Below are 25,179 nucleotides of genomic sequence, written 5' to 3'. Positions count from 1 at the left end.
GGGTGCAGGGGTAGGATTAGAGTCTGCTTTTTGTTTACAGCTGCAGTCTTAATTTTTTTTTCTTACTGTTAAGTAAAAAGTTACCTTTCAACTTTACATCCATTTCTACAACAAGTATCTTCAATGAAATCTAAATTCCTGAGACAGCCACAAAACAATTTACAAGAAAATCTAGGAGCTAGGAGGCAGAAAAGAGTACAGTCATGAATACCTCCTTCCCTTTCTTGGAAATTCCTATAATGCAGATCACAAAGCAAAATTTTTTATTAACATATCCAAAATTTCATATTTAATATTTTAAAGTTGAAACCTTTACTAGCATTGAAAATTAAAAATTTCCCACAGAGGATATCTGTATATCTTATAAAATTTTATGATTCCCTAACAGTACAGTTTGGGAAATGCTGAATCAAATTCTCTTTTCTCTTCTCATTGTAGGGGCAGATAAAACTGAGCCCAGAAAAGTGAAAAATTTGTCCAATGTCAAAGAGCTAATTTTTAGCAGCTTTCAGAGGAACCCAGGCCCCTCTTGACTAATAGTCAAGTGTTCTTTGCACAGCATCATATATTCATACACATATATGCACACAAATGCATGCATATATACACATGTATATGTAAGGTGTATGTACATACATTAATACATGCATGCATATACGATGCTTTACAAAGTGTACTTATTGCTTATATACACATACAGCTGTGTATATATGTGTATGTATGTGTGTATATATATGTATGCACACATATACTATATATGTTTATGTATGTGTATATGTCTGTATGTGCGTGTGCGCGCGCGTATGTGTGTGTGTGTGTGTGTGTGTGTGTGTGTGTGTAGTATTCAAAGACTGGTGGTCATAAGGCCAGAGTTTGTCCTAGCACTTTCCATTAGTAGGTTTGCTTGGTTTAGTCTTCACAGAACAGGATGCCCCTCTTTACTAGATACTGCATGGTGGACCTGTCCCCTTCTTTCCATATTCGTTTTGTGGTTGTTTTCCCCAATTAAACTGCAATCTCCTTGAGGGCATGGAATGTCTTTCTTTTTCTTATTTGCATCCCCAGTGTTTAGCACAGTTCCTGGCACATAGTAGGTTTTTAATAAGTGGTTATTGAACATGTTATTAAATGGAATATTACAAGTTGTTATATACATATGTGTGTGTCTGTATATATCTTCATATATTTTTCCCCTCTGGAAAACTTGAACAAATAATAAATAACATATGAAAGAATGTGATTTTTCTAAACCTAGGGAAATCATCTGTATCTTTTCTTTTTATTCCTGGGCTTCTTTTTGAAGGAAAATCAGAAAGTGTCATATCATGATGGTAGTGGTAGTGGTGTAGTCGGGGAGAATGACAAAAATTAAAAACAACAACAACAACAAATAAACAAACAAACAAGTAAACCCATGCGTATCTCCTGGCAATTCCCCAAGTAATAAATAATCACAGAAAGCTCTTTGATTTCTTCCAAAGTAGATTTTCCTTATAAATTTATTCAAAGTTGTGACTCTTGGAAAATAAATCAATTTAAATATTAATCAACATCATCTATTAAAGCAGGACCCTCTGGTTACAAAGACAAGAATTAAACAGTCTCTGTCTGCAGGAATCTTACATTCTATTGAAAGAGATGATAGGCATATACAAAATAAATATAAGAAGGAGGAGAGATAGTTAGGGAGATCAGGAAAGGTGGCACTTTAGTTGGACTTTGAAGATAACTAGAAATTCTAAGAGGTAGAAATGAGGAGATATCACATTAAAAACATTTACGAATGGAATATTAACTTCAGGGTGGATGAAAAAAAAACAGAAGTCCTAAGGATTCAAAGGCAGGGTATATGCAAGATTCAGGGTACCTTAAGTTATGCCAATAAGGGAGTCTGTAGGAGGTAGAGGCAGAACAGATGGTAAAGCTTGGTAGTCTTCCAGCTCACCAGAAGGAATGGATTTGGTGACTCCCATGTGGCTAACCCTCAATGGGTTCTTGGGAACTGGGCAAGGTGGCAAGAGGAAGTCAGGAATGATGTCATAGGTGGTAGTGAGTTTTTTATATTGTCTTGGATGGATCTTGAAATAACTTGGATTCCAAGGGGAAGGGGAAGTGATGGCAGATTGCTACAGTCCAGTGCCATGCCAAGTCTACACAGTTAATATGTTTCTGTATTTATAGAATTAATAAAGTGTTTCAAAGTTTTTCTTTGGAGCATATTTTTCAAATCTTAAATCACAGAATGCTTGCTGATAATTTTGGGATGTTTCAAATGGCCAAGCAGATTCTTCCACAATATACTTTTTAAAATTTAACTTTTATTTTTAATTTAATTTTTTAAGAAAGGAATTTATAATCCTCAAATTCGTGTTTTTGTTTTGGGTTAAGATATCAATTTAAGATTGAGTTAAAATAACCAAATTGATCTTTTCTCAATAGTTTATATATTACTCTAGAACATTTTTTCATTTTTAAACTCTGAACTCCAGATAATAACATTTTTTATGCCAACCCTAAATTAATGGTCATTTTACCAGTTTAAAGAGTACCATAGTACTCTAGCAAAAAAGAGCACCAAAACACTTCAGCTAAAGAGTATTGTACCACCCAGGTAAGCCAGTGGCTGAATTCATGAAGTCCAGTTGAAGGTCCTATCTAATAGAGATGCTATGACATGGGAAGAATACAGAGGCCAAGCCACCTGCCCATCTCAACCTATCAATAGATGCCCAGTGGCAAAATATTCTTCCCAGGCTGTTCTAGCAATAACTAAATCTCCTGAGGAATGAGATAGCAGGCAAGCTATCTGCTTCAACCTAGCCTAGCAATAGCATGGTGGTTCAACCATTTAGCCAAGGTATTGTGCTGTGTGAGCAGTAATCTTAGCTAAGCAGTGGAGTAAGCCATTAATTACTAACCCCATATCCTTACCAGGCTGAAAGGGTAGCAGCCACTCAAAAGCCATCAATTAATTTAGGGTTGGCATAGACCTCTTCCCTTCAGTTCCTTTAGAACCTCAGTTGTGAGGGTGTTTGTCACCACTGGGCAAGAGATGAGAGAGATGTTGCCACTCTTACTCAGAGTCTTTTTGATTCAAAAGCCTCTTCCTTTAGTAAGCCAATCCATCTTGCCTTATGGTGAAAAGTTTCTTTTCAGTTATTTCTACCTCCCATAGTCCAATGGGAAACCTTTGTGGGTCAGTGGCTAAGGACAAACATATGAATGTAATCTGTACCCTTCTAGGTAAGGTCATTGTCTTACTAGTCTCTTCATATATAATTGAGCTATTAAGTCCTCTGACTCTTCCTAAGGTGGGGAATATCTATTTGCCACCTAAAGCTCTTTCTTTTTCCGTTTCAATGTCTCTGTCCTTTAGCTCTCTCAAATTTTAAATGTTGCAGTCCCTTACACTTGATATTTTAAAAATTGGATTAATAATCTAAAATCTGTCAAGATTTGTTAGGAAAATTTGCCTGGATAAATGAAAAAAAAAAGAACTAGGTATATAATCAGATGTAGATTCACAGTCTAGTTCCACTATTTTGACTTGTGTTACCTTAGACAAGTCACTCTATCTTTCAGCATCTCCTTTTCCTCTACTGTAAAATCAGGGACTTGAACTAGATACTTACAAAAGCCACTTCCAGTTTCAAATCCTTGTATACTAGAGATTCTGTTTCTATGTCCCAAAATGTTATCCTACTAGAGAATAGAACAAATGACACTACACTGTGAATTAGGACATCTGGGTTCAAATCATGCTTTGCCCACTATTTACCATGTGACCTTAGGAAAGGAACAACTTTTCTGAGCCTTATCTTCTTTATTGTGAAAATTATTCTATTCATTTAACATCGGGTTATTAGAAAGTTCAATGAGCGTATTTACCATTTAGGTTATTCATAACTTTATATCTTTCCCTGATTGGTGTTGAATCATTGATCACATTAATTCATTTAAATTTAGATTAAAAACCTCACGTATAAAGAAGGAGGAGAATAGTTTCGCTACCTCTATTATGTTACCTCTATTATGACTTCATCAAGTCAACAGTTAAACTGGGAGTAGAAACCCGAATTTCAGATTCTAGTGGGAAGTTTGAATCACTTGACCACCTATGTTTCTGTTCAATTTTGAAGCTTGGCCAATTCAAATGAAAATGTCCCAGTTCACTAATCACCCTCCAGAAACAACTGCCCAAGAAATGAGAGAACATATGTTGGTAACTGATGGTTTCTTATCTTTCTTCAACTGCATATTTAGAAAAAAAATAATTTATAGGTGGCAGTTACAATGATTCCACCCATTATTTCCAGAGCAGCCTCCTATCCACTAAGTATGAGAAACTTAATTGCTTACTTTATCAAAATTACGTGTCACCAGTACTGAGCCAATCTCTCTTTGTATACCCACTTGTCAGACAGTTTGAAGGTTTGATGTGTTCTGAGTGTAGATTGTGCAAATCAAATAAAACTAATTTACATTTTAAATGCACTTCTTGCTTATTATAATTTCCTCCATGTTAGTATCACCGTAATTTACTAATGGCTGCTATACCACATGCAGTACAGAAATTACTGATAGTTATGAATATTTAACCCATGGGTAACTTCTTTAGAAGATGAAGAATAATGTCTTTTTCTTGTTAAACATAGCATATATAAGGCAATAGATCTGTGCAAATTTTCTCTTTAGAAATGTAAAATATTGATAATTTTCTTGGGTAATGATTTTTAATATATATTTTGAAATTTTTAAATCATAGGTTTAATACCTGGAAAAGTTGTCAAAAAATCATATGGCTTAATCTCTGTGCCTTTATAGCTATAAATTAATATCATCCCCATTTTAAAGAGGAGAAAATGAAAGTTGAGAGATTAAATTACTGCAAAAAATTATATAGCTAGCAGATGGCTTAAAGGGAAATTGATCCCAGGTTTCCATTTCTAGGAAGACTTCCATTACATCACACTACACTTCAATTTATGATTTATTTTGAATTTAATATTGACAAATCACAATCTTATTTGATTGGATCCATGTAACTGATAAAAGATGAAAAGTATCAAAGAAAGACATAGGTATTGTATTTAATTATTCTAAATTAACACTAAATTCTGAATTTGACTGTAATATTCCTATGAGTTTTCCTCATAGGAGTTCTTTCAAGTGGCAATCAATGGATTTTTTTTTTAAATTTCTGCTTTCCCCCTTGTTCTAATGCTTCAGGACAATTTTCTTTAATTGTTTCTTGTATTATTGTATCAAGATTCTTTTTTTGATCATAGCTTTCAGTTAATCTGATTATTCTGTTTTCTCTTCTTGATCTATTCTCTAGAGCTGTTATTTTTCTTATAAGATGTTTCACTTTCTCTTCTATTTTTTGTTATTCATATTTTGTTTAATTATTTCTTGGTCTCTTATAATTTCACAGGTCCAAGTCTAATTTTCAAAGTGTCATTTTCTTCCTTAAGATTCTAGATCTCAGGGCAGCTAGGTGGCGCAGTGGATAGAGCACTGGTGCTGAAGTAAGGAGGACCTGAGTTCAAATCCAGCCTCAGACCAAACACTTCACACCGACTAGGTGTGATCCTGAGCAAGTCACTTAACCCCAATTGCCTTAAAAAAAAAAGATTCTGTCTCTCCTTTTTTAATTGGTTGAGTTTCCTTTCATAGTCTTCTTGTTTTTCTCGGCTTATTCTTATTCTTCTTATTACTTGTTTTTTTCAGTTTTTCCTCCATCTCTCTCATTTGATTTTTAAAGTCTTTTTAAAGTTCTTCTATGAATTGTTGTTGAGCAGATGACCATTTGACATTACTCTTTGGGGTAGAAGATGATTTCTTTGCTTCAATATCCTCCTCTGAAGATGAACCCCAGTTTTCTCTATTCCCATGATAGGTTCCTATGATCTTTTCTCCTCTGCCTTTGCATTTTTTGTAGTAATAGTTTAATTTTTGTAATCACCTCTAGCCCTGGGGTGTGGAGGATGCTACCTCTTGCCCCAGATCTTCAGTTCTCTCCTCTGGCCTAGAACCAAGCCAAACCTCTAGTCTCCTGTAAGTGCCCATAGCCAGGGGCCTTCTGCCCCACCACTTCTGCACTGACAGGGTGTGTTCTGGTTCCTTCCCAACATGGCTGCTCTCCACAGCATAGCTTGTTCTGACATTCCTTGTCAGCAGAGGTTCCTTTGATCTTCTGGGCTCAGATGTCCAACTGCCCTCACTATTCTGGGGGTAAAAAGTTCAAGTAGCTGAAGCCAAGGCAGCCTTCCAAACCGGCTAACCCTAGGACTTGCTACTGGTTCTTAACATGACCCCTAGCCTAGCTGTTTTTACTCTTCGCTGGGACCAAACCTAGTCCTGGGATTTTTCTTCTGATCTTTTCTAATTATCCCAGAAAGTCCCCTGTTGTGCCCCTATTGTTATTTATTTTTACCCTCACTTTGTTTGCCCTAAGGTGCTATTTTGTCTCTTTTGTGGGGGAAAATCTTTAGAGCTTAGAATTTTCTGACATAATTGCACCATCTTCCCAGAATCCTCTGTAACAACAAATGCCAAATGGACTAAATTTGCATATGAAGAATTCTGAGAACATCAACTGCTTAATAGTTTCAGTTGTGTGACTTCATGCAAAATGAAAATTTTGGTTGACATGAATATGCCCTCTTTGTCATTGATCCATCATGATCCTCCAAGGTTCTTTGTTGCTGTTGATGATCATCTTTTAGTAGCATGGAAGGGTTTTAATAATCCAAGCCTCTTGTAATCAATATTATGCTTTTCATCCAATGCTAAAGCTAAAACTTGCAGTCTGTTTTGAGAAAAGAATAGGTAGTCTGATGATACACTGGAAACCTATGCTTGGCTTTGGAACCAGAGCCAGTTTTGAAGCTAGACGGTGTACTAGGGCATCCTATGCAGAAAGGCAGATATATTAAATGCATCCTTTACATATCATAATACAATAAAAATTATATGTAATAAAGGGTCACTGAAAGACTAAAAAATAATTGGAAAGTAATCCTAAAAAATGAATGAGTCAACAACAAATTATAGAAACAATCAATAACTTCATTCGAGGAATGACAATAATGAGACAAAATACCAAAACTTATAGTATATATCAAAAGCAGTTCTTAAGGGAAATTTTATATCTCTAAATGCTTACATGAATAAAATAGAGATAAAGGAGATCAATGAATTGGGCATATAACTAAAAAAAATAGAAAAAGAACAAATTAAGCATCCTCAATTAAACACCAAATTAGAAATACCGAAAACCAAAAAAGAAATCAAGAAAACTGAAATTAAGAAATAGCACTTCTAGGGCTGTATCCCAAAGAGACCATACAAATGGGAAAAGGACCCACATGTACAAAAATATTTATAGCAGCTTTTTTTGTGGTGACAAAGAATTGGAAATTTGGGTGGTGCCCATCAATTGGACAATGGCTGAACAAGTTGTGGTATATGAATGTAATGAAATACTATTGTGCTATAAGAAATGATGAGCAGGTAGACTTGAGAAAAACCTGGAAAGACTTGTATGGTCTGATGCTGAGTGAAGTGAGCAGAACCAGGAGAACATTGTACACAGTAACAGCCGTATTGTGCGATGACTAACATTGATAGACTTAGCCTTTCTCAGCAATGTAAGGATCTAAGACATCTCCAAAGGTCTCATGGTGGAAAATGTTATCCACATCCAAAGAAAGAGCTATGCAGGTTGAATCAGATCAAAGCATACCATTTGCTATTTTTTCTTTTGTTTTGTTGCATTTTCTCTTTCTTGTGGTTCCTCTTATTGGTTCTAATTCTGCCTTACAACATCAGTAATGTGAAAATATGTTTAATAGGAATGTATATGTATAGCCTATATCAGATTGCATGCTGTCTTGGGGAGGGAGGTGGGAAGGGAGAAGGAGAAATATTTAAAACAAAAGCTTATGGAAGTGATTGTTGATAAATTAAAATACATTAATAAAAATGATAATTTTAGCTATTATTATTATTGTTATTATTATTATGAATCTAGGTGGTACAATAGATAGAATGTTGGGTATGGAGTTAGGAAGACTCATTTTCCTGCCCTCAGACACTTATTGTCTCTGTGACCCTGGGCAAGTCATTTAACTCTCCCTCAGTTTTCTCATCTCTAAAATGTGCTGGAGAAAAAAATGACAAACCACTGCAGCATCTTTGGCAATAAAAACCCAAATGAGATGCTGAAGAGTTGGACACAACTGAAACAACTGAACAACCACAACAACAGCATTATTAATAATTCCTTTCCTAATATGTTAGCATTTCAAAAACCAAGATATTTCCAAATATCCTAAATGCTGTTGCCTTATGATCAAGATAGCCAGATAATTAATATGTATTTTCATAATTTTTATAACAGTTCACACTTGTATAGAGCTTTAAGGTTTACAAAGTGCATTCCTTACAGCAACTTTCTGAAACAACTAATGTAATTATTGTTTTTTTCATGTTTCAGATAAGGAAACTGAAGCAGTGAGAAGTTATATAATTTGCCTGAGTTCACATAGCCAATAAGTGTGAGAGCTGGACCCAGGTCTTCCATTTTATCCTCAGGGGCTTTATGCAGTATATCATGCTTCCTCATCAAGAAGTGCAAGTTTTCATTCTCATATTTTGTCATCATGTACACATGCTTATTCTAAACACCACAAATACAGGAGAAGAGAAACATGGAACTAAAAGGCTTTTTCAATATGTAACATGAACGTATTGGTGGTGATGACAACATAGTCATATAAAAATACAAGCCTCATTGGAGCCAATTAAAAAGGCCAGAGAGTCAGAAATCTCCCTTTAAATTTCAAATGAAACATCAAATAATAAAATGAGTAAATCACTCCCTCTATTGAGGCATGGAGAGAGGAAGTGAATAAAACCTGTGGTATTAAGTCTGAGCACCTTCACAAAGTGAGACCTGATTTGGCATAGTAAGACACGATTTTCACTTTCTGGCATTCTTTACAAACCCTTCTAGTGCAAAAGGCCAATCCACAGCAAAGCGTTTATCTTTCTGTTTTTTTTTTTTGAAAGATGCATATGATTTGCTTAGCTGATTGATGAATGTTTATGTTAAATAAATTGTTGCTTTGGCATCTGAATTACTTACAAATGGTTTAATATGTTAAACTACAGACACAATACAGATTTGCTGTTCGAGGTATTCAGCAAGCTCTACAAAGTTTGGTTCAAAATGAAAGAGGAAGGAACCAACTGAAGGTTTAAGCTATTCCTTTTCCAGCACTGAACCAGACATCTGTGGATATGCAAAAGGGTGCTCTACTCATTTGCTTCTGAATATCAAAGAACTCTTTGTATTTCACCTTTTTAATGCCAGACTGAGGGAAACTTGACTTTAGTTTTCACTCAAAAATCCCTTTTTTTTGAGACATTTGAGAATCTGTATCACCGTAGTGTCAGGAACCTCCCTCTCTCTCCACACCTCCACTGTGTCTATGCCAGCTCTGCTTAGAATCAATAGACCCAGTCCCAACTGGTTGCCATAGTCCCCAACTTATCTACATGCTACTATCCTATTATCATGTTGCCATTTCTCTTCTAATCTATAGATATCCACTCCCTTTCTAATTTCTTTCCTGTGGTAGTTGAAGTCTTTTTTTAAAAAAATTTTTGGCCTTAGAATATGTAATTTCTTGTTTTTCTCTCTGTGACTATATTCTCCTATCTTCTTCATAATCTCAGAAACATTTTGAGTTTTTGAGAGGTGCTATATAAATGAAATGAGTCATTTAAGTAAAACAAGTAATGGCTTGCCTTTCCCCCCAAGAATGGAATGTGCATTATGGGTCATCCAGTCTGGGAGTTGTAAGTTACTACCATTTTTGATCATTTAAAGGGAATAGCATTAGTTTTTAATGGCCTAAATAATTTTACTTTTTAAAATCATACTAAAGACATTGTTGTTATGCTATGGAAACTAAATCAAATGATTCAGAAAAAGGGAATAGAATTGCAAAAAAAGATAATAATAAATGGAAAAGTCTGTTATAATTCACATTTTTATTGTGCTTCTCCAGGTAGGTCATACAATTATTATTACCGCATTTTGTAAATTAGGAAATTGAGGATAAGAGATGAATTGATGTGTCCAAGGACACACAGATAAACAGCCATCAGAGGATCATAGATTCAGAACTAAGAAAGAGATTCAGTTCCAGACCTTCATTTTACTGATGAGGAAACTGATACTCAGAGAGGATAAAGTAATGCTACTAAGTTGAAGAACCAGGATTTGAATTAAGTCCTCTGACTATGTTGACCCTCCTCAATCTCTTCCTACCAGGATTTTAATCATCCTAGTTACCCTATTCTATATTGTTTTTAGCTTATCAAAATATATGACATACAGAATTGAAAATAGTATTCCATATTTGGCCTGGCTAATGATAAGTATAGAAAGACTACTCTCTCCTTAATTTTTCTTTACTTATTGGCTATCCTACTTAGGTCTTCAGAGGATTTCTCTATCTCCTCTTATTCTGAATTAAAAGTTGGTGCACAGGTTGAGTTCAATGTAGGTAGACATATTCATGTAAATGCATTATATAATCTGTCCAAATCTCAGATTACATTGGTGTGAGGAATTCCCAATGTGGAAAAATCCTTCCACTGACAAGTTATGGGATTCATTTAGCATCTTGAAGAGTCCCAGGCTTGGAGATTGGTCCAATGTCATTAGAAAATAGATGCATCTGCTGAACATGACCACCGTCAGAAAATTCTTCTTTTACTTTAACTCTGTTTTCACACTCAAAGATGACATTAACAGTTTTCTCTGTTTTATAGTTTTTCTGGTTTTATACTTCTGTTATTGTTGTTCATGTAGAGTGTTATCAAAAAAAGTTATATCTGCTACTTTATCTTTCAAGGAATGTTGTATAGTTTTTGACACATGCTTGGGAAAGCTGTTGTAAGGAAGCCTTCAATGCGGTGTTTCACTCTACTGAATGTTTTTAGTAGTTGACACATAATCCACACAGAATATAAGCTGAGGTGAAAAGATTGCTTCATTCATTTTTCCTTGTAACCTCAGTGCCTAGCACAGTGCCTAACATTTATTAACCAGTTGACTATGGAATCTTGCATTCTCTGAATTTTTTTAGCTAATTTTGTGATGGTAAAAATGTGGTCGTCTGTGGAACATCATTCAACCATTACACTCTTATCTCATCAAGGATGGGTAAAGACATTATTTTAATTGAATGAAATAAAAATATGACATTACACTGTGGATAATTATACTACTGTTGATATTTAAAATTTTTTCTTTGCTTGTGGTGATGAGTCTTGACTTTTTTCCTACATCATGATTAACTTCTTTAACATCTCCTTTGGATGCCTTTAAAATAGCTCCAAGCTCTCAAAATTTCATTTCTTTCAAAATAGATCTCTCCAGCATATATTTGGTTCAGTTCAGCTACCTTTTTGGTTTTTGTTTTGTTCAGTGGCATTTCCATTTACTCAAGACCATGTTAGAATCCAGATGTGATATTTCCTTTGTCCTTAACGGTGAAAAAAAAAATTAAATAAAAGGGTTTTTTTGTGGATCTTGTCTAATTGTATATGCTTATTTAATTTTATTCTTATCCTCACATATCTTTAGGATGATTTTGCTTATTCTTTGCTCATTTCAAAAGCTTTCCTTAAATTTTTCTCTTGCTTCCTTCTTTCCTTGACACTGCTTCTTGCTGCTTTATGAAGCAGTATTGCTTATGATCTTTCACGTTTTCCTCTGGAAAATTTAACAAAAAGTTTATATTTTAAAGTAAGGTCACCCTGGTTTCTACATTTCTCTCTCTATTTGGAAGATAGATTAAATATTTATTGATTAAGGCAGTTTTTAGGCTCTTTTGTTCACGATGTTTTAACAATTAAATTACGTTAGCTATATCTGTGTGAAATCATTATATTCAGTGTTAATGTCCTTTGCATTATCCATTTTTTTAAACTTTTATTGGTGTCATAAACTTGTTTCAATAGGCCAGATTGGAGTTACTCTAATTACACATGATATTTTCCTTCATCTTTATTATTCCTTTTGGTTTTGTATAAATTTCAATCTTTGCTCTACTAAGTTGTTGGTTTAGCTGCACACAGAATTCGGCTTCAGATCTAACACCCACACCAGTAGTTTAAAAAACAATCCTTTCTGGTCAAGTATAACTATATTTTTGCTGACTTCATCCTTTAGTAGTTGACATGTTAAGTGCACTCTGATTATTTTTTGAAGAAATAATTTATGATATATATATATATATATATATACATATATATGTACACACACACACACATGCATGTGCGTGCACACACACACATGCATGTGCGTGCACACACACCCACTCCTTTTCACTCCTGAGGCACATTTTTTACTGTCTTTGCTATTGCTGACTGTCACATTAAAGACACTGTGTTGAACTGGATGTTTTGGTTGTTTTTTTCTTTTGCAAATTTCAAATTACTTTCCAGAATGTTCATACTACTTCATAGTTCCAAATTAGTGGAGTGCTTGTATTTCTATAAAACCTCTAATACTGACTTGTCGTCTTTGCTAATTTTCTGAATATGAGTATATACCTCAGAATTATTTTCATATTTATTTTGTTATTTGTCATTTGGAACAATTTTCATGTGATTGTTGATAGCTTATACATCTTCTTTTGAGTATTTATTTCCCCCCTCCCCATATCTTTTGAGTACTTATCCATTGAGGAATGGGTTTGGTTTTATATGTTTGTATTGGTTTCTTAACCATTTTAAATATAATATCTATATTTGATATATTTGATGCAAATAGTTTCCCAAACAAAAACTGCTTTCTTAGGTTAGTTGAATGGATGAAAACCTTTTTAATTCCATCAATGTTACCTATACTAACTTTTATGATCATTCTATCCCTTGCTTGGTTAAGAATTTCACCTCTTAACCATATGTGTGAAAGGTACTTAGACTGATTCTCTTCTATTTTTTTTAAATACTTTGACACAAAAAGGAAAAGGACCTATGTGCACAACGATATTTATAATAGCTCTTTTAGTGGTGGCAAAGAATGTAAATTGAGAGGATGTCCATCAATTGGAGAATGACTGAACAAATTGTGGCGTACGCTTGTGATGGAATACTATTGTGCTTTAAGAAATGATGAGCAGGATGCTCTCAAAAAAAACCTGGAAAGATTTACTTGAATTGATGCAAAGTGAAATGAGGGGGACATTGTATATTTTATCACAATATTTTGTGATAATCTACTGTGAATAACTTAGCTATCCTCAGCAATACAATAATCCAAGACAATTCTGTAGGATTTATGATGAAAGTGTTGTCCATCTCAGAGAAAGAACTGGCACAGCCTGAATACAGATTAGACACTTTTTTTTACTTTCCTTATTTTTCTTGTATTTTTTTGGTCTGTATTTTCTTTTGCAGAATGACTTACACAAAAATGTGTTTTGCATGACTACACATATAATCTGTGTCAAATTGCTTACCTTCTCTATGAAGGGGCAAGAGGGAAGGGAGTGAATTTGAAATTCAAAATTTGAAAAAAAAAGAATGTCAAAATTGTTTTTACATGTAATTGGGAAAAATAAAATATTAAATAAGATTAAAATACTTTGACCTTTAACATTCAGTTTGTATATCAATTTTGAGCTTATCATGAGTATATAGTACATAATGTTGGTCTAAACTTAAATTCTATAATAACTTTTATTCAATTTTCCCAGCAGCTGTTTTCAAATACTGAGTTCTTTTCCAAAGTAATTTGTAGTACAGATTTTTTAAACAGTGGCTCAGTAAGTTCAATGTTTCTGTTTGTTCTTTTTCTAGTCTGTTCATCCATATATTACATTGCATATTTTAAAAAACAAGCACTAAAAGTTTCTGGAAATTTTTAATTTATAGCATAATTTAAGGTCTGAAAGTATCATTTCTCTTTAATTCCTACTTTTGACTTTTTATTTCCACTTAGATTTTAGATTCCCCACCCAAAAATTTTTGGATTTATTATTTTATTCTGTGCCATAAAGTAGTCCCTTAGGACTTTTATTTGTATAAAACTAAATCTCTAAATTAATTTAGTTATTATCATAATTTTAATCATATTGTGATGGCCTGGCTATGAGCACCAGATACCCATTTAGTTATTTTTTAAAGGAGTGTTTTACATGTGTATCTATAAATGTCTTGGTAAATTAAATTCCAAGACATTTTATGGATTTTGCAGTTACTTTAAATGATACTTTCCTTATTATTATTCCATCCTCTATTTATTATTGACATTAAGGAAATGCTGTTGATTTGGGCAGTTGCATTTTTTCATGATTTTCATTTCACATATATTTATGAGCACTTCAGTATGAAATGACCAAGTGCCCCATGAAATGATGTTTCTTGCTGCTGTAGAAGGGAAAGAAGAAAGGGAAGAAGAAGGGAAAGAAATAAGCATTTACATAGCACCCATTATATATAGGCACTACACTGTGCACTTTTTATAAATATCTCATTTGACCATCACAACAACTCTGAGAGGTAGGTGTTATTATTATCCCCATGTTATAGCTGAAAAACTGAAGTAATCAGAAGTCAAGTTATTTTCCCAGGTTGACATAGTTAATAAGTCTCTGAGGCCAGATTTAAACTTGGGTCTTCCTGACTCCAGACCCAATGTTATGTTATTAGTTGCATCTAAGTAAGGGATAAAAGTCAACTCTGGCATCTCCTGTATTTGTCTTTCTCAAGAGAACTTGTGAGCCATCCTTCTATTTATTTGCAACTTCCTTTTGCCTTTTAGTGTCACTTACAGTGAAAATATTAAGATTAATAAGATTGTTTCTTATACTCTTTGGCTATTGGAAAATCATTTCACATTAGGGTATCAAAAATGAAGTTGATGTTCATACTAAAAATTCTGATTCTTAGGACTCTCTTTCCCTTAACTTTACAGAAGAAAAAAAAAGCAACAAAGGACTGGTGCACTTTAAATATCTTTTTGTTTTTAATGAGTTGCTGTGACTGAAGAATTTACCAGCCTCAAATGGTCAGCTTATTAATGAAGAGATTCTCCATAGCTAACTAGAATAATTCTTGGAAAGCAGACATAACCTATTTTCAGTATCTATTATTAAAGTATTTCAAGCATAATAAAATTTCATGGAGCTAATTCTCCAACAGCATATTCTTTGGAAACCCTGAGTCATTTCCATTCCATGAGTGAAAGTGTGTGTAGAAATTCAGAAACGAAAAATAAAAAGTAGAGTAGACTGGAAAGCACATTTGGTTGTGTTGACATTCAATTAAATTAAGCAAACTTTTAGAAAATATTTGCTATGTGCTAGATGTTCAATATTTGTTAAACAAAATAAAGTAATCTTTGCACACAAGGATTTTATCTTCACTGGGGAAGAAATAACATTAAATCAAGCCCCTAAATGGATTCTGGAGTGACAGAACCAACAAAAAAAGAGACTGAAACAATTTTCCAGCTTAAAATAACTTAGAAGGACTTCAGGAAAGGTTTGTCTTATTTGTGTAAAAGGTGAACACAGAACAGCACAGATGATATCTGGGTGAGCCAGAAGGAAGCTCTTACCTACAGCATCGATAAGCAACTGAAGCCCCTAGGTCCTGACTCAGTAGGCCAATAGCACAACAGGCCAGATCTGAGGATTCTAGTTCCAGTGCAGGAGGCAAATTGTCATCCCCAGAACCCAGGCAACAAAAGGTGTGACTAGGCTGGGCCACCCCAGCATATTAAGCCTCCAGCACCTGAGGCCCTAAAGTATGAAACCAGTGACCAGGCCCCTGGCTCCCAAGAAAAAAAAAAGTTAGGACAGTGCCTCATGAGCAGGACTCAACTTTAAAAGCCATGCAATAGGCAAAAAATGAACAAGAAACAAAAAAGAGCCTCAACCACAGAAAGCTACTGTGGTGAAAGGGAAGATCAAAACACAAACTCAGAAGAAGACAGCATTGTGAAAATGCCTACATGTGAAACCCCAAAAGAAAATATAAATTGGTCGTTAAGCCAGAAATCCTCCTTGAAAGAGCTCAAATAGTATTTTAGAAATCAAATAAGAGAGGTAGAAGAAAAATTGGAAAAGAAATGAGAGGTATACAAGAGAGAGTTAACAGCTTGGAAAAGGAAGGACAAAAATTGACTAAAGAAAATAATTCTTTAAAAAATACAATTGGCCAAAGGGAAAAAAGTGCACTGAAGAAAACAACTCCTTGAAAAGTAGAATGGGCCAAATGGAAAAGGAAGTACAAAAGCTAAATGAAGAAAATAATTACTTAAAAATTATAATTGTGTAAGTGGAAGCTAATGACTCCATGAGACATCAAGCATCAGTCAAACAAAATTAAAAGAATGAAAAATATAAGAAAATGTAAAATATCTCATTAAAAGAAACTTATGGGGCAGCTGGGTGTGGCACAGTGGATAGAACACTGGCCCTGAAGTCAGGAGGACCTGAGTTCAAATCTGGCCTCAGACCAAACAATTGACACTAGCTGTGTGACCCTGGGCAAGTCACTTAACCTCAATTGCTTAAACACACACACACACACACACACACACACACACACACACGCAGGAAAGATGATTTAAGAATTACTAGACTACCTCAAAGCCATTATAAAGGGAAAAAAAAGCCCAGACAGCTTCTTTCAAGAAATCATCAAAGAAAACTTCCTGGAAAGCTGAGAACTGGAGAGTAAAATAGTCATTGAAAGAATCCACCAATCACCTCCTGAAAGAGATCCCAAAATGAAAACTCCAAAGAATTTTGTTGCCAAATTCCAGAAAAGGAAATTAAAGTTATCTATAATCTTATAAAAATTTCTAAATCACTATTTATGAGAGAAATACAAATTAAAAAAACTCTGAGGTACCCCCTCACACCTATCATTTTGGGCAATATGAAAAAAAAAAGGAAAATGGTAAAGGTTGGAGAAAATGTAGGAAAACTGGAACACTAATGCATTGTTTGTGGGGCTGTGAACTGATACAGCCTTTCTGGAAAGAAATTTGGAGCTATGCTCAAAGGGCAACAAAACTGTGCAAAGCCTTTGATCCAGCAATAGCATTTCTAGGTCTTTATCTCAAAGAAATCATACAAAAGAGAAAAGGACCCCATGTTCAGAAATATTTATAGCAGCTATTTTTTTGTGGTGACACAAGATTGGAAATTGAGGGGATGACCATCAATTGGGGAGGGGTTGAAAAAGTTGTGGTATATGAATGTAATGGAATACTATTGTGCTATACGAAATGATGAACAGGCAGACTTCAGAAAAGCCTAGAGAGACTTAAAAGAACTGATGCCAAGTAAAGTGAGAAGAATCAGGAGAACACTGTACACAGCAATAGCTACATTACAAGATTATTAACTATGATACACTTAGCTCTTTTCAGCAATACTATGATCCAAAACAATTCCAAAAGACTTGTGATGGAAAATGCTAATCATGTCCAAAGAAAGAGATTTTGAGTCTGAAGGCAGATAGAAGCATACTATTTTCACATTTTTCTTCATTTTTTTCTTTCTTAAGGTTTTCCCCTTTTGTTCTGATTCTTCTTTCATAAATGGCTAATGTGTAAATATGTTCCACGTGATTGTATATATATAAGCTACATGAGATTGCTTGCTATCTTGGAGGAGTGGGTGGGAAGGGAGAGATTGAGGTAGAAGAAGTTGGTGATCAAATCTTATAAATGTGAATGTTGAAAACTATCTTTAAATTTAATCAGGAAAAAGTAAACTGCTATTAAGGAAAAAATAAAAGTTAAAAACTAAAAAGAGTTTATAATTTTGATTATTATTGGATGGGACTTGTATACTATAAAGTGTTACATCAATGTAAAAAAATTGTCTTTACATGTAATTGGAAAAACAAAATACTATAAAAAATTGCTCTTTCCAAAGTTACCAAAAATATTTTTATTGTCAAATAAATCTAATGGCTTTTTCTAAAAAAAAAACAAACAAACAAAAAACAAAAAAAAACCCTACTTAGGCAGCTTTTTTGAAGTTGGATTATTTAAAGGAGAGAATGAAAGCAGGATTACCATTTAGAAGATGGTTACAACAGGTTTGAGAGAAAGTAACGAGAGACTGAACTGGAGGGGGAACAGGAAATTGATGAGAAAAACATCGCATGTATATAAATCAATAGTTGGTAACTGATCTAATGCTTAACAAGGAGGAATACAAAAGAGTCTCATATGAAACTGAGGTTATGAACTTGGATTGCTTAGGAATAAAGATGTCTTGGACTGAACTGAAATGGGAAAGTTTAAAGGAAAAGTTGATTTGTTAGGAAAGCTGATAATTTCCATCTGGGCATGTTAACTTTTTAATAGGACCTCTGGGTGAACACATCTCGCATGTAGCTAGCATTTAAAGATGTAATTCCTTATGTCCAAATATATAGATTTAGGAGTCATCTTTGAGATTTGATTGAATGATGTCAATGAATATTATATGATTTTGGAAGGATATATCTAATTTAAAAAGAAAAGACTAGATTAGAGGGAAAAAAGGAATACTACATATGAAGAAGATAGATTTCTGTGAGGATACACAGGAAAATAGTGTTCTGTGGAACTGGGAAATATGGTGCTGAACATTTGGTTGACGGTCAAGTGAGAGTCAAGATAGAGAAGTCAAATTGTCATAATCTTATATTATAGATGGTCTAAACAGGAAACATAAATACTAATTTTGGTAATCAGATTAGAAACCTTGGCATAAGACATCATTTTGTAGTAATCAAAGGTTTTAACTATGTGCACATCTGCTGGAGCTATCCTTCTGCTGAAAGAAGAGCAGCTGAAAAATTGATCACGCCAAAATTATAATTTCAATATTCAAGGAATAAGAAGAGGCAAAGGGGACTATTCCTGTGATTCCAACCAATAAAGAACTGGCTGCAGAAATGAAAACATGGAACCTTGGTAGAAAAGGAAAATTACTTTAGAATTTGTGTTAGCTGAGAACAGAAAGACGAAGCATAAACTAAAATTCAACTAGATTTTGGAAGAGTCAGTTTTAAATGAGTTTTGTCAAAACAGATGGCTAGGCTCAGTGACATAATATACTACAAGAAAAAATTATCCCTGGAGAGATGGACCACTCTCAAGAATGACTTCTTAATGTCACCAAACAAAGGAGTATTGTAAGGTAGAAAGTAAGTGGCTGACTGAATAGTCATGTGACTGACTACACAGGGAACTAATTCACTGAATAAGAGTAAAAACATGGCAAGTATGTAGAATGGAAGAAAAGGAATGTAGCTGATGATCATTATCAAATAGTTGCATAGTGTTACAAGAATGGTGTCTGAGCTCTAAGGCTTAGAATGAGCTGAGGTCAGCTATAAATGGTAAGGGAAATAAAACAGCTGCCAACCTTTGGCGAGAGATGCTATTATTACCCTATTTGTGCTGATGAGGAAACTGAGGCAACCAGAAATTAAGTGACTTGATTAGGATCACACAGCTAGTGAGTGTCTAAGGTAAGGTGAACTCAGGTTTTCATGACTTCTGTTCACTGTGCCACCTACCTGTCCATATGTTTATCAATACTTGGATCTACCAATAAAAAAGCAAGCTTTTCAGGTTTGCGAATGACACAAATGTGAGGTAGGTAGTTAATACATTGTGTAACTGAACCAGATGAAAGTATATCTCAGTAGACTGGAACACTGAGCCAAATCAAGGAAGATTAATTCAATAGTAAGGCATGGAATAGTCTAAAGTTGCAATTAAATAAAATCAGTTTCATAGTAACAATAACTTACATTTATAAAATTCTTGAAGGTTTTTAGTGATGGTGCACGGGATAGAGAAATAGCTTTGAGGTATAAAATTCTGACTTTAAACATACTAGGAATCTTGGGCAAATACCTGAACATCCTTTTGCTTTATGCAACTCTCAAAAGCTATAAGTTGCAGGGAAGATGCCAACATGCATTGGCAGAGGTAATTTGCTTATGTATGAGTTTCCTGTATCAGTGACATCTCGGGTCCAATTCCTATTCCTATCCCTTAAAATCTTCCAATGTATTTTCCTCATGGTAATACTGCAATACACATTGTGTTAATATCATTTCCCCCAGTTTAAAAATGATGAAGCAAAGAGTTTACTTTTGTTCACAGAGATAGCAAATGTCAGAAGTGGAGCTAGAATCCAACACACTTTTCACTTCACCATATTGCCATTATAGGAGAAAGATGGGTTGACCTCAGTTGGTTCAAAATATATCTGAAGGTTTTTATAGACTGCAAGCTGATTACAAGCCAATAGTATGACATGACAACCAAAAAGTTGATGTTACTTTTAGCTATATGAAGAAAGGTGATGAGATCTGCAAATAAGAAGTCATAGTTGCACCGTACTCTTGCTTGGTTAAATAATATCTGGCATAATGTGTTCAAGATTAGGTACTATGTTTTAGGAAGAAAGAGACAAACTGGAGTAAACTTGAACAAATTTTTTAGAATACTTGCTATGTTATGCCAACTCTGGTTTATGGAATTGAGAATAGTTAGCTTAGACAAATCAGTCAGTCAACTAGCATTTATTAAGTGCCTATTATGTTCCAAATATTGTATTAAGCACCAACAATATAAAGAAAGGTAAATGGCAAATATTTCTTGTTCTGGAGGGGGTCACTGTCTAACAGAAGAGAAGACACGAAAGCAACTGTTACAAAGAAGATACATGCATGGTAAATTGGAAGTACTTTCAGAAGGAAGCCATTAAGAGGGGGAAGAGACAAGATAGCAAAGTAATTGCAGCTCATCTGAGCTCTCCCAATTTTCCCTCCAAACAACATTAAAATAATGCCTCAAAATAAATTCTGAAGCTGCAGGACCAACAAAAAGATGATGTAAAACAATTTTCCAGTCCAAGACAACTTAGAAGATCATCAGGAAAGGTCTGTCTCTCTGGGTGGAAAGCGGAGCACAGTCTAGCAAAGTTTGCACCAGGGCAGGCCAAGAACAAGCAAGCCAGGAGCTGGCCTTGGGGGCAATTGAATGGGTTTCTGTAATACAAAGCAGTAAGTATGAAAATAATCAGGTACTGACTAAGAAATAAGTAGTGGATCAATGGAAAAGATTAGCTACACAATACGCAATAGTAAATGACCACAGTAATCTAGTGTTTGAAAAACCCAAAGATTCAAGATTTTAGGACAAGAAATCACTAATTGAAAAAAATGCTGAGAAAACAGGAAAACAGTATGGCATAGGTAAAGACCAGGGCAACTAGGGGGTACAGCAGATAGAGCACCAGCCCTGGAGTCAGGAGGACCTAGGTTCAAATCCAGCTTCAGACACATACTAGTTGTGTGACCCTGGGCAGCTCACTGAATCCTGTTTGCCTCAGCTCCTCATCTGTAAAATGAGGTAGAGAAGGAAATGGCAAACCATTCCAGTATCTTTGCCAAGAAAACACTAAACAGAGTCATAAAGAGTCAGACATGACTGAAACCACTCAACAACAACAACAACAGGTATAGACCAACATTTCATACTGTATGCCAAGATAAAGTTAAAATGGGGACATGATACACATGTATGATGATATCATGATCAAATTAAGGGAGTTTGGCATATTTTCCTTCTAAATTTGTGAATAAGGGAAGAATTTATGACCATATAGGAGGTAGCATTACAAAAGGTAAAATGGATGATTTTGATTGTATCAAATTAAAAAAAGTTTTTGCACAAACAAAACCAATGTAGCCAAGATAAGAAGGAAAACAGAAAACTGGGGGGGGGGGAAGGGAGATGTACAGTGTGTTTCTCAGATAAAGGCCTCATTTCTCAAATATCTAGAGAACTGAATAAAATTTATAGGAATACATCCAAGGATATGAACAGGCAGTTTTCAAATGAAGAAATCAAAGCTACCTATAGCCACATTAAAAAGATGCTTCAAATCACTGCTGATTTGAGAAATGCAAATTAAAACAACTCTGAGGTACCACTCCACAACTATTTGATAGGCTAATATGACAGAAAAAGGGAAATGAGAAATGTTGGAAGTGATATGGGCAAATTGGGACACTAATGCACTATTGGTGGAGTTGTAAACTGATCCAACCATTCTGAAGAGCAATTTGGAACTGTGCCCAAAGGTGCAATCAAATTGTGCATACCCTTTGATCTAGAAATATAAGTACTAAATTTTCTATCCCAAAGAGATACAAAAAAAAGAAAAAGAAAAGGACATCTATCCATCTATCTATCTATCTATCTATCTATCTATCTATCTATCTATCTACATAGATATAGATATATAAATATTTATAGCAGCTCTTTTTGTGGTGGGAAAGAATTGGAAATTGAAGTCATGACCATCAATCAGGGAATTGTTGAATGAATGACTTCGATGGAATACTATTGTGCTATAAGGAAGGACAAACATGATACTTTCAGAAAAAATTAGAAAGATTTACATGAACTGATGCAAAATGAAGTAAACAGAACCAGGAGAACATTGTACACAGTAACAGCAATATTGTATGATGATCAACTGAGAATGACTTTAATATTGTCAGTAGCACAATGATCCAAGATGATTCTGAAGGATTTATCATGAAAAATGCTGCTCACCTTCAGAGAAAGAACTGATGACATCGGAATGCAGATCAAAGCATACTTTTTTCCTACTTTACTTTTCTTTTTTTTTTTTGTCTGTGTTTCATAACATGACTATGTGAAAATGTTTTGCATGATTGCACATGTATAGCCTGTATCATATTGCTTACCTTCTCAATGAGGGTGAGAGGAAGGATAAAGGGAGAGAATGTGGAACTAATTTTTTAATGTAAAATTATTTTTATATGTAATTGGGAAAATATTAAAAAAGAAAAGATTAAAATAAGTTTTCAGTTGAACTTAAAAAAAGAAGGAAGGCATTAAAATTAAGTACTTATGAGAAGTACTTATTACAGGCTTCTTTCCAGTTTTCTCCCAAGATTTTTACCAAATAATGAATTTTATCCCCCAAACTTAAATCTTTACATTTGTCAAATACAAAGTTATATATTCATTTGCTGCTGTAAATTGTATATCAGCTCTGTTACACTGATCTACTTTCTAGTTCTTAGCCAGTATCAGATATTTTTGATAATTACTGCCTCATAATATAGTTTAACATCTGGCACTGCTAAATCTCATTCCTTTACATTTTATATTAGTTCCTTTGATATTCTTAACTTTTTGTTCTTCCAAATGAATTTTGTTATTATTTTTTCCTAATTCAGTGATGTTTTTGGTGATTTAATTGGGATGGAATTGAATATATAAATCAGTTTAGATAAAATTATCATTTTTTTGTATGGCCCTACCACCCATTAACAATTAACTTTTTTCCAATCATTTAAATCTGATTTTATTCATATAAAAATATTTTTTATGTAATTTTGTCCATACAGTTCCTGGATTTGTTTCGGCATGTGTACTCCCAGGTATTTTATACTATCTAGAGTAACTTTAAATGGAGTATCTCTAATTATCTCTTCTTGCTGAGTTTTGTTTGTTTTATATATAGACATGCAAATGATTTATGTGTATCACTGCATATCCTGCTACTTTGCTAACATTATTGTTTCAACTAAGTTTTTAGTTAAGTCTTTGGGATTTTTTAAGTATATCATCTTAGCTTCTGCAAAAACAGGTGGTTTTATTACCTCATTCTCTATTTTGATTCCTTCTATTTCTTTTTTTCCTCTTATGGGCATTGCTAGGATTTTCAATACAATATTGAGTAATACTGGTGATGGTGGTCATTTTTATTTCACATTTGATCTTAGTGGGAAGGTTTCTACTTTATCTCTATTATAAATAACAGAAGGTGGTGGGATTTTACCTGAAACTTGAAAGTAATTATGGAAGCTAATTAGATGAAGAAGGAGAGTGTTCTAAGGATGGCTAGTGTTGGGGGATAGACAATGAAAATGATCAAAGTGTGTGTGAGAAACATCAAAGAAACCAGTGTCATTGTAATTACAGAAAATGTGGATGGGAGTAAAGTGTCAAATAAACTGAAAAAGTAGAAAGTGACCAGGTTACGAAGAGCTTTCAAAGCCTAACAGAAGACTTTATAGTTGATCTTTGAGATAATAGAGAGACACTAGAGTTGATAGAATGTGGGAGATGGTGGTGGTATGATCACACATGTGCTTTAGAGAAATCAGTTTGACAGCTGAGTGGAGGATGGATTGAAGTGAGGAGACTCTTGAGGCTAGATAACCAGACACAGCAGGCTATTGCAGTAATCTGAGTGTGAATTGATGAAGGTCTGCACCAGGGTGGTGGCAGTGTCACAGGAAACAAGGAGTCATATGTGAATGGAAACAACAGGAATTTACCAGTGGGGAAGAGGTCACTTATTTGGCAGTTAGGAAGAGGGGATGATTTTGGGTAAAGATAATTAGTTCAGTTCTGGGCATTCAGATGTTAAGATATCTACAGTATATCACTTTGAACTGTCTAATAGGCAGTTTGAAATGCAAAACTGGAGGTCAAGAAATATTAGGGCTAAACAAATAGATGTGATTATCACCTGCAGGAGACATTAATTGAAACAATGGGAGCTGATGAGATAACTAGGCAAAATAATAGAGGGAGAAGAGAAGAGAGCTCCCAGCACACTGCTTTGGTAGAGCAGACCCTCTCAGTTTGTGGGTATAACACGAATGAAGGTGCACCAAATGAGATAGAGAAGGAGCAAACAGGTAGAGGGAAAACTAGGAGAGAGCAGTGTCACAGAAACCTAGAGAAAAGATAGTATCAAGAAAGGAATGGTAGCATCTTAACTTATCTTTTCTCTAGGTTTCTGTGACATTGCTCTCTCCATATAGGTAGGAGGGAAGCAACCTAAACATAGGGAGGAATTGAAGATTAGGACAATAGAGGGGACACTCTAATAGAAAAAAAATAACTGGGAGGAAGGTAAAAGCAATCTTCTGGTATTTAAAAGACTATCTACAAAGGGTATGAGTAGAAGTAAAGAAGTGAGTTACAGCAGGAATTTTCTAACAATGAGAGCTATCCGATAGTAAAATTTGCTATCTTGTGAGTTGGTGAATTACTTCTCATTGGAG

The sequence above is a fragment of the Phascolarctos cinereus genome, unplaced genomic scaffold (assembly GCF_003287225.1).
Source record: "Phascolarctos cinereus isolate Bilbo 61053 unplaced genomic scaffold, phaCin_HiC Scaffold_4;HRSCAF=312, whole genome shotgun sequence".
NCBI classification, from domain to species: domain Eukaryota; kingdom Metazoa; phylum Chordata; class Mammalia; order Diprotodontia; family Phascolarctidae; genus Phascolarctos; species Phascolarctos cinereus.
The sequence above is the reverse complement of the archived record's forward strand: the minus strand, read 5'-3'. Positions refer to the sequence as shown.